The following is an 18,918-nucleotide window of genomic DNA, read 5'->3' on the forward strand; positions in this document are numbered from 1 at the left end:
CTATGGTAAGGATGACATATCTATTAAAATGTTTTGACATGAGTTACGAGTATGTTTAAAATACTCAGCCACGCATGTGTTTTCCCTATGTGCGAGTTGAGCGAATGCGAGTGGCGGTGTTGAGCAAATAAATTGAATGATAATATGATCTTCGTGAAACATTGAGTGGGGTTGTGTCTTCATACATGACTTCACTTTTCTCTTGGTTGCTTCCGAAAACATGAACTCTTTCCGTTTGTTTGAATTGAACTATTTCATTATTGATTAGAATATCGAGACATGATGCGTTTTGGAATTCATCAAACCTTTGTCATTTTGAGCATTAATTGTGGTATTCCATCCTTCATTGATTTTCTTGATTAAGCGTTGACTTATTGCTTTAATAGTTCATTAAATACCTTGGTCAAAACCCTTTAAATGAAACCCTAGCCTAAGCTCTTGTTGCATTTAAGTCCCTTCTAGTAGCGATCTAGTATTTATTATACCCTAAAATGTCAGTGTTACATATCTTATAGGACCAAGAACTTTTAAAGTCGCTGATGATTTAACTGTCACATCTTTTTGTTTTTTATCCATCCTTACAAGTCTAAGTGAGAAAAATCTCGGTTTCATGTCGAAAAAGTGGAGCTGGAAATCGGATTGAATCATTGTTATGTTTTTAGTGTATATTTTAATGTTGAGACATAAGTTTTTGTTGAAGGGATTAAGCATACTGAAATTAGTTTTTTTAAGAAAATGTACAATGAGTAAAAATAAAAAATAAAATCAAATCCTAAGAGATCTATAAAAGAATGGGTGGGTAAAATGGGTGCATGCAAAATCATGACAGAAGGGAATCGAACCCACGTTTCCTTCTATACAATTGAAGGATCCAACCACTGGACCAATTATAATATAGGTCATGTGCATTACTTCAATACATTATTTTAACATATATTTGGGGATCCGCTAGTGATGAATATGAAGGGTGAACCAGGCGTCTCCTATTTCAATTTTCTAGACAATCATATCCACACTCATCAATCTATCTATACATATATAAAGAGGAGTTTTGGGGTATTTATGAAATTACTATTTAAGCTTAAATATACCTAATTTAGACACTATAATGTAGACATTTAAGAATAAGAGTGAACTTCAAAATTGACCCCTACGTATGACAAGTCGAACGCTAGAGGTGCACATGTTTAAAAAATGCATTGTAAGCCTCTACGTATGGGTATAATATCATTTTTGACCCCTTTTCACTATTTTGAGTCTTTTATACCCTTTTACCCCCACTTTTGTGTTAAATGTAATTCCATGCTGCATCTCGATGAGTTTGAAACCATTAGGATGGTTTTTCCAATTGCTTCCATATTACACGAAAAATGTTTCATTGATGAAACAGTTATGATATGAAAACGGTTTCAACGTTGGGCAAACAATCCCAATGGTTTCAAACTCATTGGGTATGAGCATTGCATTCATCATCGCTCTTATAATTGTGGCGTTTTTTATAACCGGAACCAAATCTTCTAGGTTTGAATCATAATCAATATCATCATCACACACAAACTGGAAGGCATCGAAGCTGATGTGATTTGTGGAAAAAGTAGAACATAGAGCATATTAGTGACTCGAAAGCGAAAGAATGAGACCATAAATAATGGCACAAAGGCTATGAATCACGACACCGGAACATTGAAGGGAACAAAACAATCACATGATGTCTGGAAATCAAAATTGAAAGGTTGACGAATAATATGTATTCATAAGATAATGAGCATAATGTCATCATAAAAGCTGAAAATATTAGAGAAACAACGAGGAGATTGTCAAAAAGGTTTTATAGAAACAACTAGGACAAATAATGAGCACAAAGGAAGAAGAAGACCGAGCAAAAAGTGAAATGCAAATTGCCATCTAAAGAGCTCATAACTACGCCGAGCAAATATATAAACAAAAGGGCTTTGAAGAAGAAAATCGGGAAAAAAAGTACATCCTCTTTCTTGAGATAAACTAACTACATCCATTGAACTCATAGCATGTAAATCTCAATATCTAGCAACCAATTCTGTAACCTCAATGATTGTCTCCCAAATTTAGTTCAAAAGGCATAAGAGACTACACATTAATCAACATAGTTCTAAAGTCGCAAAATTGGATCAAACTTGAATATCTAGCAACCAATTTTGTAACCTAAAACAATTTGTCTGCCAAAATTAGATCGAAGGCATAAGAGAAAAGCAAACAACAATCAACATAGTTCTAAGCTGCCAAAATTAGTTCAAACTTAAAGAGAAAAACACCAAAATCCAAAAATTATAGTACAAAACTCAATAAATTAATAAATTAAACAGTAGATAAAAAATGAATGAATTGTACGATGCTACGTAATCTAGCAAGCCTTCAAATCCCAAACGCAAGCTTGAGGTGGAGGAGTTGGCCCGGCTTAGATTAAGCTGTCGCGATACGCTCGGATTTTGCACTATTTAAGGCCGTTATTTGGTCCGTTTTTATGTCAAAGTCACTCTACACGTCCATTATTTGCATATTTTGTCTATTTTGATATTTTGACGTGTTTTGTGAGAAATGTCCCTATAAATAAGACCTCAAGCTTCATAGAAAAATAATTCATAGAGATCAAGAGCTAGAGTACTTCACTTGTGCAAGGAGTTGGAGAAGGATTTCAAGAACGACAAGGATTCAACCTACGGGTTTTATTTGCTTTAGTTTTATGTTCAAATTGTCTTCCCTCTATGTGTTTAACTTATTTCATAGGATTCAGGGATGTGTTAGTAACGACTTTGGTTATACAATTCTTTTTTCTATTTAATATCCGTTTTGTTTTTACTTCGTTTCTTCCTAAGTAGTTACGATGCTACATGATTGAGTGACACAATTGTGTATGATTTAATATAGCTTGTTTCATAGCCGTAGAGAGTTCTAGCGAGTTAGATTCACTTAGTAGGACTACGAGTTAGCTTCCCTTAAAATGCCCTTGTTAATTGAATGTGAGGACTTTTCAAGGGTCTTAGGAGCTATTCGGAGTTACGTGTTAGGATTGACAACCCTAATCTTGTAATCAACGTTTGCATTGCATGAGCATAAGCTAGGTGACCGTCTTTCAAAGTAATAAGCTGTGCTAGGGTATTGTAGTTTTTGGGAAATTTTTATAACCATAAGCTGTGAAGCACATTCTGGGATTCCCTTATTTCTATCGATTGTCTATGTGTTTTACTCGCATTTAGTTGTTAATTGCCTTATATTATTTTTTGTTTTCAAAGTTTTCAAAAACCTTCCGTTCTTCCGGATAGTAATTGAGTCTTAGTAAAGGATAGATACTTTGTGTTTGCACTCCCGTGTTCGATATCCGTGCGACCTTTAGCTATACTATATATACTCTGTATACTTGCGGTTTATTTAGTGCTAAAAAATAGTGCATCAGGACGGACAAGGAACTCGGATAATTTGTTCTCCAACAACGGCAATGTCGTTTTTGTGTGTCAACTCCCTTCACGCAAATATCATAATCTCCATGAGGCCCCCTGCAACGACAAATGTTGCCAAAATCATGAGCGCGGGGACGTCGATAGTCCAAATCCCAAAAGAGCGCCATGGCCGGATTCATGGACTCTCACCAAGTCTTGCACACGTACTACACAATCAATTATCTCCTCCGTATACAACCTTTGCCGAATATGCTCGGATGCTCCGTAGCTCGATCCATGGCGGAGAAGATGGAGGAGGCGGGGCTGAGGATGAAGATCCCTCTTCAATTTCTCGGATTTAAGGTTTCGTGGTTTCAATGATGCGGTGAGTGTGGAATTGGGGGAGATGAAATAGGAGACTCTCGGTTATATATATTGGATGGGTGTGGATATGATTGTATAGAAAATTGAAATAGGAGATGCCTCGGTTCACCCTTCATATTAATCAAATCAAAGTAAATGAATTTTTTAAAAATGAAATGAGGGAGGGGAGACGTCTTATTTATGATTGGGATATTTGAATACTAGTATCACAAAAAACTAATTTCGGTATCTTAACCCCTTTTAACAACAACTTATGTCTCACCATTAAAATATACACTAAAAACCCATTCGGATCACCTACAACTTTTCCTAAAACATCCCTTTTTCCCCCCCTCACAAACATAAGTAATGGGACCATCTATTTTATGTTTGTGAGGGTGGTGGGATGTTATGGGAAAAAAGTTATGGGTTCTGGCCCCCCTAAAAACATAACAAAGTTTCACCCCAAATTTTCCCGGCTCCACTTCTTTGGCCAATCGGATTTTTTTCTCACTTAGACTTGTAAGGATGGATACAAAACAAAAATGTGTGACGGTTAAATCATCCGACCTTAAAAATTCTTGGTCCCTCCTCCGTTCCATAGTTGTTGGGTCTCGGTGGTTCCACCGAACTCCACATTAGTATGATATTGTCCGCTTTGGGCAAAGCCCTCACGGTTTTGCTCTTGGGGTATTCCCCAAAAAGGGCCCCATACTAATGGAGTTGGGTAGCCAGTTATACACTTGCAACTCTTTTTTCTTCTCCAAAGTGAGAATTGTTTACCCTCCAATCCTCCCTCAACCAAAACCACCGGACCAAGACCACATGTGTGCCTCATGTTACGGTCACCAAGTCACCATAGGTCTTGGTCGAGGGGTCGTCACATCGGGTGGTGAACTTTTTAGTGAGGTGGAACAATGGAGGAGAGGTCCTCAAATGAGGTGGAGTCCCGGCGTGATCTTCCACGAGGTGAAACAGGTGTGGAACTCTTCCCCTATCAACCACGATCCTATACCCCTGAGCCTCCGGAAAAACCCAAAACCCGACCATGAAAATGTTTTTGATGGTGAGCCACTTGATAAGAATCCGATTTACCGAAATTTTCGGTTAACTAGGGATAGAGTAAGAAGGGTTGGTAAACCCCCCTTTTAGATTTGGTTCTTTTTTGAATTTAGTTGCCCCATCTTTTAATGTGTTTGAATCTGATGGAAATAAGCCTCAATCTTTTAGCAGGCTCAAAGGTCCAAGTTTTGAGATTTGTGGTTTAAAGTATGCAAGAAGAAATCCACTCTTTGTTTGTCAATAATACTTGGATCATTATGCCTCTCTCGGTGTCTTTGTAGTTGATTGCGGGTGGTGTTCAAATTGAAAGATGAGATTGAGGGGTTGAGGTACAGGCTAGGTTGGTTTTCAAGGTTTTTACTCGGAAGAGGGGATAGATTATACATAAATTTTGCTCCCTGTGGTTAAGTTTACTATTGTAAGAGTAATGCTTGCCTTATGTGCTCATTTTAATTGGGAATTAAAGCAAATGGATGTCAAAGCCTTTTCTTCATGGTGATTTGGATAAACCCATATACATGAAACAACCGAGAGGGTTTTGTGGATCCTAACTTTTCCCAAACATGTGTGTTTGCTTAAGAAGGCTCGTATGGTCTTAAACAATCTCCTAGACAGTGGAATATCAAGTTTAATGTATGCATGCGAAGTTAGGCTTTGTCGAGTACCTTGATGCCCGTTTGTTAAAGAAAAACTGATAAAGTGCCTGTGTTCTTATTCTTTATGTGGATGACATGCTTATTATGGGTCTTTGCATCAAGTCTATTAAACATGTGCAAGTGCTTTGTGTGAAAATTTTGACATGAAAGATCTTGGTGATGCTAAAAAAATTTTGGGGATCAATATCCTTCGGGATAGAAAGTCCTCTTTTCCGGTCCTTCATCGGGGAAACCCTTTTGTGCAAAAATTCTTGAGAAGTTTAATATGCTTGGTGCTAAAATTTCTTATGTTCCTTTATTTCTCATTTTATGATGAGTAAGGACCTTTGTCCTACAACGAATCGAGGTGAAAGTTATGCAAAAGGTCCCTTATTCTAATGCTATTGGCTCGTGATGTATCTTATGGTTAGTACTAGGCCCGATTTTGCCTATGATGTTTCTTGCTTGAGTAGATACATGTCAAAACCCCGAGCCGGTGCGTTGGGAGTCTCTCAAATGGTTGCTTAGATACCTAAAAAATACTTTTAAGTATGGTTTGTGTTTTTCTAAGCATGATCAAGGTGTTGAGTTGTATGGTTTTGTTGATTCTAACTATGCAAATGATAAGGATAAGAGGAATCCACAACTTCCTATGTGTTTCAGGTTTGCGGGTCTTGTGTTAGTTGGAAATCACAAATCCAAAAATTGTAGCTACTTTACAAGGGAATCGAAGTATAGCCATATCGGAGGTTTGAAGGAGGCATCGGTTAAAGGAGTTCTCTCGTACTCAATTTTATTAAATCTGCTCTGTGTTATACTCGAGGTGATACGCCATTCAAATTTGTAAAAATCCCTTTTTCCATGATAGAACTAAGCATATAGATGTTAGGTTCCATTTCATTAGAGATGTTGTGGGAAAAAAGGGGAAATTCTTTTACAAAAGGTGCATTGATAAGGCTCGTTTCATGCATTGGTTTTGGGTTAAAATTAAATTTCATTTGGGCGCTAATCTGTGTTTATGAGTTCGGTGCGTAGTGAATTGCCGAACCTAGGAGTTCTTGTTCGACTGCGGATGCAAAAGAGATGAAATGAAGTAAAAATCGAAGTCGTCGTTGGACTGGGAGAATTAAAAAGTTGGCGACGGGGGGGGAAGACAAAAAGAAGATTATTTTAGAGAATCTTATTCAAGGGCAAAAACGTCAATTTCCGAGGTATACCCTGGGATGAGCCTCACATATAAAGAGCTCACCTTGAAGAACAAAAAAGCCATTGCTACACACACTTTTAGCTCAAGCTCTCGTTCCATTCCTTAGTTCCACACTTCAAATTTCTCATTTCGGTTGCTGCGCACTTGGAGATGGGTGATCCGGCTCAGTGGTTCTCATCGTCGTTTCTGCGTGTGTAACACCGCCTTGCAAGGCGAAGAAACAATATTTACTTTGCTTTGTTTAGTTTGCTTTCGGTTTCGAGTACTTGTTGGTTTTTAAGTTTCGTAACTCTAGTTTCTAACTTTGATCTTGGATTTGAACCCTTTTTCGCTATTATGGAAGTTTATGTTGGTTTGTTGGATATCGCGAGTTGATGTTTATTCCCTTTCTTTTTACTTTTTTCTTGTTTATTGTTGGATGTTTGGAGCTGAAATCTGTGGGTTTATTGTTGGAGGTTGTGGATTTGCGTATGGAGATGTCTGGATTTGTTGAATCGTGGTGGATTTGAGTTGGAGTTTGTGTATCGGTGCTTGCTATTTACGTTGTGCATGATTATGGCTATTTACTTTCCGTTTATGCATTCTCTAGAGTCTGGCATAGATCTGTTAGTTTAGGCTTTAATTTCTCGTTTTAAGTTTAGATGCGAAGCTTGCTGTTTTCATGGTGTTTAATACTACGTTTTATCGTCATTCTCGTTTGATTCCCGAAGAAGATGAAGTTGTTGGTAGTTAGAACCGAGATTGCTTTTGTCGATGCCATACGCACATGTACTTTGCTTTTTCTACATGTTCTCGACCACGTCGTCACTATCTGCATTGTCTTTACTTTTACGCATGTTTTTGGACCCTGGTAGTTTAAGGAAACTTGTCCCCACTTTTAGCTTTTATCTTATGCCTTAAATTTGGTAAGTCCGTCTAGTTAAGTTAACTCCAGGTTGTCTTGAACTTTAAAATATCTCGTTTCTCTAAGTCATGCATGTTCAGTACGTTCTCATTTCTTAGACCCGGTAGGTAGAGTAAAGTTTTCCTATCTCTCGGACCTAGTAGTTTTAAGTTCTCGACCCACAAAATTGCGTGGCGGCGATAACCCCCTTTTCCCAAAACATCCTCAAATGGAGTTTCGTAACACATTCGTCCTCGTAGGATCGATCCTTTACTTCCCTGTGCTAGTTGTAGTATGGTGGGTTGAGGTTTTGAAGAAATAGAGTGCATCAACGACCCATCGATAGTTTCATGATCTTCGGCCTACGAAGTCTGAGTCGAATCCCTCTGGACTGTTAGATCGAGTGAGAACACAAACCGCCTTTGCACATTTCTACATCTTCATGGATACTGATCATAACCGTGATATGGGTACCAAATGTCTTCTGTGGATAAGTTGTTATCATGCATCAAAAAGTTGCATTTTGATTTTGGTTAGTATGTGCATTGCATGTCGGGGAAAGACCTTGCTGACTCTCGAAGTCCAAGGCAATCTAAGTCCTACAAAACTAATTGGTTTACCATTTGGTGTTTTGTTAGGCGCCTGTCATTTTTATCAAATTGAACTTTGTTTCTTTGGTGATAAAGGGAAAGCCTTGTAAAAAAATGATGGGAAACATTTGACCAAAGGCCCCTCCCTTTTTTATCCCAGTAGTCAAAAGGGGGAGAATGTTGGATTATTGGACTTCTTGCTTTGGGGTTTTATTTTGGTTGGGGGGTGTTTTTGGGCCTAAAAATGGGTTCCCCCAAATTTAAATTAGGCCCCTTTCTTTTTTTGAGGGGTTTTTTGGATGTTGGGCCCTTTTACTCAGCGGATCGGGCCCCCCGGGTCGGATGCGAGGGGTGTTTGTTAAGTGAGAGAAGCCTTTTGGCTTCCCTTTCGATTAATTTTTTTTCTTTCCCTCGAAACCGTCGGCTCTCTTCCCCCTCCTAAGATTCCGGGAAACCGGTCGGAGTTCTCTTTAGGGTTTGTTCCCGATGATTTAGTTCCAAAAGTTCCGGGGGGTAGATTAGTGTTAGGCAACTTCTTCGATTTCCTTCTATCAGGGTTTGGGCTTTTTCGGTGACCAAACCCCCAAAACTTGGGGTGTGTGGCGAGGGGTTTTTGTGTTCTTGGCGGGTTTTCAAAATTGTTGGTGTGGTCGCGTGTGAGACGGCCGTGGTGTTTCGTTGGCCGGGGGTTTAGATCTGGGGGGTTTCCTTGATCTTTGGTTTTAATTTGTTTAAGGTGGCTTTTCCTTTGTGACTTCTTTTAAATTAGGGTCGAAACCCAGTGCGATCCGCTTATGGCTGAGCCCTCGTGGCCCCCTTTTTCGACTTGGTCCTTTCGTGGTTTAGATCCTTGGGATCATTTCTTGTGTGACTAATTCTTTTTAAGTGTGGGGTCAAACGGGGAAATGATGGAATCTCGGGCCCAAAAATTCTTGAGATTAGTGTTTGTGATACCATTGTTGTATTGGCTTGTACCTTTGAGATTAGTCTCCGGACTTCAAAAAAGAGGTTGGTAATTAGTGAACCCAAAAGCGGTCGAAAACGGTGGTATCGACCCCGGTTCACGGCGGTTGGCTCGGGGTTGTGGTTCCCTTCAAGTTTCGATGTTTTGCGTGAGCTCGCCAAAACCTATGGTGGCCGGGGGACTGTAACATGGGCACCCTTTTGGGCTTGGTCATGTCTTGGTTTTAGGGGGGGATTGTGAGAGCAAAAAAAATTTCCCCCATTGGAGAATGAACAAGACTTCAAGTGTATAAATGGGCTCCCTACTCCATTAGTGTGAGGGGTTTTGGGGAAACCCCAGAGCAAAACCCTGAAAGGGTTTGCCCAAGCGGACAATATCTTTTAATGTGGTGGTTTTACCCCAGAACCTACTATAGTAATAGTCATTTTTCCATTTTGGTACGTTCCTAGAAGTCTTTCCCCTTTTTGTAAAAATTTTCCCCCCTTTTTCTTTTCTCTCCTTACTTTTTTTTTCTTCATCTCTCTACTTTTTTCATTTTCTACTTTATTCTCCCTTTACTTAACTCCCCCAACACAATTTTTTCCCAATCTCCATAGCGAAAAAAACCTCCCCTTCTTAAGGAGGGGTATAAGATCTCCCCTTGCCCCTTGGAAAATTAGGTGAAGCAGCCGAATCTGCCATCTCCTATAAAGCGGTAAAAAATAAAATTATTTATAGATAATCATAAAAACTAAAATCGATCTTTAGTAGATGAATAATAAAATTATTTTTTTTTAAACTAAAGGGTATATATATATAATATATTTATAAAATATTCAAAGAAATATTATTGCTATTTTGATTGTTTTTTAACATATCAAAGAATTTGGAATTAGAACTACGAGTATTAGTTAATTCTACTAATTAAGGATTTAGAATTAAATTAGAATACTATAACTTCAAATTGAATAACAATCCTATTCCGATTTGTACATAATTCTAAAAATATGATACCAAATGGACATGTTGAAGTAGATTTGTAAGATTCATTTCACCTTATTAATTTTAGGGGACATATATAATGCCTATGCTGGATGAGAACTTATCTAGATTTTAACTTTGTTGGACTACAAAACTCTTCCACAACTTGAATAATCACAAATTATACCCAACAAGATGAAGATGAGAAACCTCAGCTTAATTACAAGAGCCTGAATTAATGACCTCCAATTGGGTACATCATCACATACACAAATTCTAAGATGATCCAAAAAACCTCCAGTGACAAGCAGATTGTCTACCCGCAGTCAAAACCATCGATTATCAAACTGCATGAAACAAGACAGATTAGATCACATTTGATTCACATTATATGGGATGACATGTTAACAAACAATGGTGTAGCATGCTAAGCTAAAAAAAAGAGAAAGTACATTGTGGTGTAACATGCTGAGTTCTTGGGTAAGAAAATGTAGAAGTTGAACCTGGCTACACTTTGTCAGCCAGAATTGATCCAACCAACAATTGAGTTCATCAATGGCATCAACACGATGACAAATTGTAACACACATTTGGCATGTAAAATCACATGGTTGTTCTATTTATATGAAAGAAAGATGCCATGTGTAGGTAAAATACACAGTTCTCTGAACAGTGGAAACACCATCTACAAATTTTGTCCGGAAAGAAGCGTTGGCATTGTTAAACATGCCTTCTTTCAAGGAGACTACAATGAACTGTGCATTTGGGCGGGGAGGAGAAAGAAGGCATCAGATTCTCGTGTGAAGAATATGATTTGAATATAAAGATGAAAATCAAAATAGACATGATTGAACATAAAATAATGATTGATATGTCAACAGTATGTAATGTCAATAAACATCCTTGAGTGTCAGGTATGGTCAAATCTGTTTCTGGCTGCTATGAAGAAACAGGAGAATAAGCAATAGAAGCATGAATTTTAACCTGAGAGTGTGGAAAGTGAGATTTGATCATTCTTCCTATGTTCTGTGTGTGGCTTAAATCAAGAGCTGCATCAACCTGAGACACATTTCAGAAAGGATAGGTTGGATCGTGAACTTTTTCTATTTACTTCTGCATAAATAAATTGTGACTGCTTTACATTTCAAGAATTATCATGCACATGGGTTTATGTAGAATCAAGAGGTTTATGACAGTCTTAAATAATGTCTCAGTAGTGGATAGGAAGAATGAATAGTGGTTTGAAAAAGAAATTTAAATTGTTTGAGCAGATAATTCAAGTTCAAGATACATGTTAAACATACCTCGTCCAATATATATAATGGAGCTGGTTTAAAAAGAAGCAAAGCCAAGATTAAAGAAAGCAGTAAAGATCTCTGTCCCCCACTGAGTTCAGACAAAGACTGTTTCCAGACACTCCCAAAAGCAACTCGAACTTCCAAGCCATCGAGGAAGCTGCCTCTTCGAGGCTCCAGCTTGCCATTGTGCCAGGCAAGAGAGTAGAAAATATTGAACCAAAATCTCTGAATAAAGAAAGCACCAAATCAATAACTAAAGCTAGTATGGTTACAGCTTAATAAATAGGAGAGAAAACTAATGTGCCAGTTCGGAGGAAATTAAATTTCTTTATTCAAGAACTTGGCTTATTGTTAAATGGAAACTTACTTGTTAACTTTATTCCAAGTAACTCTTGAGCGTCTCCTTCTTCTTCTCATCAAGCTCTTCAATAACCATTTTGATTTTTGACTTGTCATTCTACATAGAAAATGTAAAATAAATAAAGGCAGAACAAGGACGTAAACTTTTATAATTCACATTGCTAACCTCGATTATGTTCTTTTTAGATAGCAAATCATTGTACTCATCTTCAGCTTTTTCAAACATGGCCATGACCTTCTTATTCACCCTTTTCTCTAGACTGCAATAGGAAATGAAGATATGAAAACTATTTAGAGGAATTCTTCTTCTAATTGAATTGTATGTTTGCCAATATCTTGCTTCATTCTCACCCAGATTGCTCAGCTTGCAGTTTCTCAAAGTCTTCCCTAGCCTTAAGGGGATCGCGGGACCCAAAATCATAATCTGATCCAGCTCGTCCAAAAAGTTGCTTCTCAGATGCAATCCATGCATGCTTTTCAATCATTTTATCAACCTTCATTGCACAATCTTTCTGATCCATCTCCATGCGTTTTGACCTGGAGCCAGAAAGAAAAGTGAATTTAGCTTGTCTAGAGAAGCTGTTCCAATTACCCAAATAAATGAATTACCTCATTTTCCATTCTTTTCCTCTCTAGATTGAATTCACTAATTTTTTGCTGGATATCCTTTTGCTTCTTGACAATACCACTTATTTGTGAATCACATTCCTTGATCTTCCTACTGGCCATGTTGTGCTCAGCTTGGACCTCATCACGAGATTTTTTAATAGAAGAAATCTGAAAAGACAGAAGGGACATCACTTCTACTATTTCCTTGCAGGAAGAGCACTGTTATAGAACACTTAATATCTGATTTGGTAAGTGGTATGTACCTTGGTTCTCTGAGAATCCAGTTCGAACTAAGATCCTCAATGTGCTTATTCAAAGCTTCTAATTGGCTCTCCAGTGATAAGCATTCTTTCTTATTTGCTTCCATCTCCATTATAAGCCGCTCTCTGTCAGTCTCATGTCGCTAATGGTTCCCACCAATGAAACAAGAACCGTGATGTAAGTTAGTTGACTAAAGCAGGATTAAGGTGAGATATAGAAGTTCAATGCATCAGGTCAAATAAATAGCCAGAAACAATAAAATGAGTTTATGGGGCCCATAATTGAGCAAACGGAAATAACACTTGCATACGGTTATACAAATTTGCACGAAGATAATATATAGGGATATACTATGACTACTCAAAGAATAGTTAGTTGTCTTACTAAATTGCATTATTTTTATGATTGATAGAACATAAGAGGTTAATCATACTGCCAGAGTCAGCTCGATGCCCAATGTCTTATGACCAATCAAGCTAATAAACTTCAAGATAAAATTATTTCCAATATTTTGAGGATTTGGAATGTGTGGGTTCATGGTAGAAAGCATCTCAGGTACAATGGGGAACATACCCTGAGGTTCTCTGAAGCTGCCTGCATCTGGGTTTTGATATTGATCTTCTTCTCTAATCTTAAGACCTACTCTCCCTGTTTCCAGCATGGTCATGGATCGACTTTCAAATTACATCTGGGCAACATAAATAAGAAATTTTTGTCTAAAATGGTTGCTTAAATTGCTAACTTTATTCCTTTTTTTCCTTTCTGATTTTCCATTTTGCTTCTCCTCATCTCTGTCCACTCATGACTTATAACGACAGGGTTCATGAATTTATGGGGAAATTGAAAGAAGGGATCAACCTTGAAAAATGGAAAAGGGAAAAAACAGGAAGAATTCCTTGGGTTTCTGAAATCCCTTGGTAAGATTAAGGCCAAACCTAATTTGGTCTCCCGGTTTTTTTAGCCCTTCCTTTAAGAGTTTTGAGCTCATGCGAATGGCCCCCGGAAACCAAATTTTCTTTAAAAAGGGTTTTTAAAATTTGAAGGGAAAGAAAGCGTTGGTCTATGCCGAAACATAAAATATTTAGGGAAAATTTTTTAACAAAAAATTGCTAATGGTTATACAAATTTCCAAAAAAATAAAGGGTTATTTTTAAAGGAAATTAGGTTTCAAAACCCCAATTTTATGGGTTTGAACAAAGAAATTACTAATAGGGGAATGTTTTTGGAAAACTAAAAATAAAATAAAATTTTTTTAAAATTTTAGGTTTTTGTGTCATAAAAATTTAGGAAATTTAAATACCCCCATTTCCGAACTCCTCAAATTGGGGTTTTTGAAAAGTATTTCCCCAAATTTTATTTGGGTTTCAACATGGATAAAACACTTTTAAAACTGGGGGAAATAAAATTTGGGTTTTAAAAATTTTGTTTTTTTAGAAATTCCCTTAATCACCCAATCAAAATAAAAATTATAAAAGGAGTTTTTGAATAAAATAGATATTTTAAAAAAATTTTAAAAAAAAACCCGAAAATTACGCAAAATAAAATTGAACTCAACCTGGGTTATTTGTTAGCCTTTTTTGGGAACCAAAGGGTGAAAAAAATTTTGGTTTTCCCCCATAAAAAATTGTTTTGATGATAAACAGTAATTTTCGATTAGGTTGATAATGGAAAAAATTAAAATTTTAGGTTTAAAGGGTTTGGCTTTACAGAGTTCGCTAAATCAAGGTTTTCTTAACTTTAGGTTTAACCATCTTTTATGTTTAATTAAGAGAAACTCAATTTAATTAGATTATATACATTTACCCCATTTTGAAAAAGACAAAAAGTTTGATGAAGGTTCAAAATAACCTTAGCTTCAATTCTGAAATCCTTTGATGATTAGAGAGTTCCAATTCAACTTCTGCCAAACATGAAGCTGCTCAACAGTTTACCTCCACCTCTGGAATTATGATGAGTTTGAAAATGTATATTAGTTACTCTGATGGTAAATATGAAAAAAAAACATAAAAAATAAAAAATTATGTACATTGTGGGTTAGTTTTTTAATTTTCAACTCCATAAAAGTAGAAAACACTTACTTGCGACTACCACCAGTCAAAAATCCACTAGGTTGGAAAATATCACCTTCCAGGTAACACTTGGGTTCCTTTTCTCTGGGGAAGGCTACCTAAAACCAAGCAATTTTGGTACAGATGAGAATATTAAGGGAAAGGAGCAAAAACATTTGAGGTGTGGCTTGCATAACATGTCCACAGTTCAAACAGTGCCATAATCAAAAGAAGTTTATGTCACCTTTCACCTCATTCCTCATCACTGAAGCAAATAATTTTAAAAAAAATTAAACTTTAAAAGTAATTTTACAATCCAACAATTTGAAAGATGATACATTATGCAAGATCAGTGAAGATGGGTTTTAAATCCGGGACACAAAAAAAATTTTAAACTGCAAGGAATATCCAAAAAAAAAGTGCAGAAATTTATTTTGGAAAAAATTATAAACTATTTTTTTTTTTACCCCGGTCTTTCCCCAAAGAAGCCTTTCAAACCAATTTCATAAAAATAAACAAACCCCTCTTGCAGCATCAATTGTTTTTCAAACAAATGTTGATCCAAACACATATTCCATGGCACTCTGCATGGAATAGATATGTCTCAGAAGGGTATAGCTCGTAAGTATTGCTACTCCACATTTTAAAAGGAAAAAACATACCTTATTTCAGAAAACTCCTTGCTTTTTAGACACAGAAGTTACAGTTTTACCATTACTAACATCTCACAGGCTAAATCATCCAAACACTAAATCTTGAATTTGAAAAATAAAATCTAGCATCTTATAGTATTTTCTAAAAATACCTTATTTATTCTAATACACTTAGTCAAACGAACCCCTAATATTTAATTCAGATTCATCGAATGGGAGTGTATTTTCTCTGTAATGTTTGCAGAGATAGGAATACAGAGCCCCATATTTCTGACAATCGTAGAGAACAAAGAGCTGATAATATTCATAATAGTATGCTAGCAAGTAGCAAGAATAAATACCTAAGTTTGCATATGAAGATAACCCAGCAGCTTAAACAAATAAATAAAAATCAAATTTGCTGTCTAGAGGCTTACTTGAAGCTCTTGATCGTATCCAACCAAAGAAAGTGCCACTGCAGCATTGCCTTCGCCAACCTGCAAAATTGAAAATTACATGTTTGTTGACGTAACAAGTGATAGATAGAATACATGAGAGAGTTTGCAGGCTTACCAATTTAACAGCAGCATCTTGGATTCTCTTTGAGACAGGGTGAGTTTGGATCTTGTTTAAAGGAATAATTGTGACTCTCCTTTGCAGACCACCCTTTTGAAGAAGTTGTTTTCCAGTATTCTCTGTGTCTACAACAACATTAAACAATTTGCCACCAGCAGCCACCTGAACATTCAACAAATCAACTAAGAGTCTTGAGATCACATCAGAAAATAACATTTAAAATAAGACAATTTGAACTACCTCTAAGGCAACCACTGCAGAGCTATCCTTTACTTTTATTAGTTTGGCGACCACACCTTTCACCTTGACTTATCAAAATTCTTTTCGGTCGATAATTGAATTCGACTCTACCCAATCTTGAAGAAACCTCGCGTGCTCTCCGTTCAAGTTTCTGTACTGTCTCTGACTCAAACATGCGATCCTAAGAGCATTTTCAGCAACCATATGAGACAAAGATGCATATACCTTTCATCAAATAACTTTGTGATGCTATTCAGTTAAAGTACCTTTTGGAGTGACTCCATAAGGGTCTCATCATAGGAAAGAGATTCAGTTCCTTTTCAACTATTCCGACTTCTTTTCTCTTGGCATTTAGCTCATTGTCTATAGCAGCAGCTTTTGCAGATGTCGATGCCAACTGAGTTTTTTCTCCTTCAGCTCTTTCTCAACATGGTTTATCTGATTTTGCAGCTGCTTCAGTTCTGTCTCTGACTGTCCTACAGCTCTCTTGGCATCTACCAGTTGGTCTTCAAGGCACTTCTCATCATTTCCATTACTCTTACCTGCCATCACACCCTGCAGCAATGCAAAAGCATAAATATGAGATCAGTGTAATGGCATAAATTAGATAATAATCTAGAAAAGATTCAATAGTTTACTTGGAATTCTTTCTGATGCTCATCAAACTCTTTGAAAGCTCCTGAAATTTTTTTCTGAGATCAGCAGCTCCATCTTCAGCAGTTTTAATTGCAGTAGCCTTCTCTTCAGCTGCTAGTTTTGATTCTTGAAGGTTCCTCTCAATCTGTGTATAGTAGAAGAAATAAGGTGCATATGAGATACAAACTATATAAAGTAGCAAGAAAAAGATCAATAGACTTTATGAGCCACGTCAGACTCAAGAGAAATTAGATACTACTAACTAATGCCTCGCACCTTGGCTACGTTATCTTTCTCAGTATTAAGATTGTCTTCTTGGCTTTGGAATGCGAGTTTCTTTCACCAGATCACTTGATAGCACATCAGCTTTTTCTGACAATAACTTTAGCTCCACCCATGCTCGCTTCTTTTTCAGCACTCAGCTTTGTTATCTGCATTTCCATTTCCTGTGTTTTCTCAGTGCATTTTTCCAACAGTTGAATCAATCTCCAGCATCTTATTTCTTATGGCTTGAACGCCTTGAAAAGTGTTATCCCTATCTTTTTCCGCTTGAACGTATTCATAAGCAATACAATATCTCTTAAGTCTGTCCAACTCAGCATTTCCGTTGGCCCATTGCATGTACTGCATCCTCTCTTTTCTCAACTTCTGCAGAGCTGGGAGTATTTCCTGGTCCAAAAGCTTGTCTATCTCATCAACCTTGCTCTGCTTCTTTTCAAGTGTTTTAAGGGCAGCCTCTTTCTTCGTTTCATACATTCTGGTCCCAGCAGCTTCTTCGAGCATTGACAATGTTTCAGGAGGTTTCATATTCAAGACTTTAGTAATACGGCCTTGCATTATAAGAAAGTGTGGATTATTTACATTCAGCTGAACTGAGTGGAAAAGATTCTGAACTCGACTAGGCTGAGCCAGATGCCCATTGATCAAGTACTTGTTCCTTCCACCAACGACAATCTGCATTATGCATTAAGGTTTAAGAGCCTTCTATTTAAAGCGTAATAATAATATAAATAAATCAAACCAGTTATTGAAAAATTAGCAAAAAATTAAAATAGAAACCCGGATTGCTAGCTTAAAAATTCAACATTCATAACTACTAAGCACTGCTAGTTTTACCTGTAACTATCTAATATAAATTCACAAAATTGCAAAAAAAAAAACCACTTCATCGATGTCAACCATTCCTAATAGGTCTCCTAAGGTCACAGACAACTCTACATAAACAAAAAGCAAGCACTATTACAATTAAACGCTAGAACTCCTGATTCGACACATTTCCCGATTATACCTGACGAGTTACAGTAATTTCAGGAGAATCTTCGTATCCAAGAGGACTTCGACTACGGTCAGAGTTGTCAAAAACAATCGATACAGTGGCCTTGGTGATTCAGCTTGGCCCTGCTTGTACACCAGCTCCTGCAAATTAGAAGCCTAACCTGCTGCAAATTGGTGATTCCCAGCACAAAGCATATTGAATCGAGGATGTTCGATTTGCCGGAAGCCATTGAGGCCTGTTATAGCGTTGAAATACGGGTCGAAGCCCGGAACAACGGTTCTCGTTGCGTAGGATTTAAAACCCTCAAGACAGATTTCCTTAATGTGCATTTCCTCTCTGAATTGTAGGAATTACGGATTGAAATTGAGATTAATTTCTGAAGACTAGGGGAATTCGGAGGTGGAAGAAACGAGCTAAAGGGTTTTAGTTTTAGATTTCTTCTCAAAATTTGAAATCCGAAAATGGGGAACATGAATTTAAATCGTTTACCGCGAGGCGGAAATGTTTCGTGCTCCTTAATGGGCTTTAGCTTCTGGGTTGGGCCTAATGATAAATGGGCCAATAATAATTTGCGAGATTACTCAAAAAAATATTGTATATTAATAAAAAGGAATTTTGGTCTCTAAATCCCAATGTAGGGCCAATAATAATGTCACAAATAAAATAATTTGCGAGATTACTCTAGAAAAATATTGAATATTAATAAAAAGGATTTTTGGTCTCTAAAATCCCAATGTAAGGAATGCATATAGACAAAATTTGCTTCATATGCTAATGGTTACTCACTAGCGGATGCAATAAGAAAGAACCAAAGATCTCAGTTTGAGTCCATCGCGTCACAATCATTAAAAAAAATTTTATAGAAAGGCTTATTCCTTCTTGGCTTAGGATGTGTCATTTTATTG

The 18,918-nt window shown here is 37.0% G+C and overlaps 1 pseudogene; it reads right to left on the reverse strand.

Annotated features, from left to right (window-relative positions):
• Positions 1-10,393: 10,393 nt before the first annotated feature.
• On the reverse strand, positions 10,394-18,440 carry LOC125198814 (annotated as a pseudogene).
• Positions 18,441-18,918: the final 478 nt, after the last annotated feature.

Source organism: Salvia hispanica, unplaced genomic scaffold, assembly GCF_023119035.1.
Source record: "Salvia hispanica cultivar TCC Black 2014 unplaced genomic scaffold, UniMelb_Shisp_WGS_1.0 HiC_scaffold_284, whole genome shotgun sequence".
In the NCBI taxonomy this organism is placed as follows: domain Eukaryota; kingdom Viridiplantae; phylum Streptophyta; class Magnoliopsida; order Lamiales; family Lamiaceae; genus Salvia; species Salvia hispanica.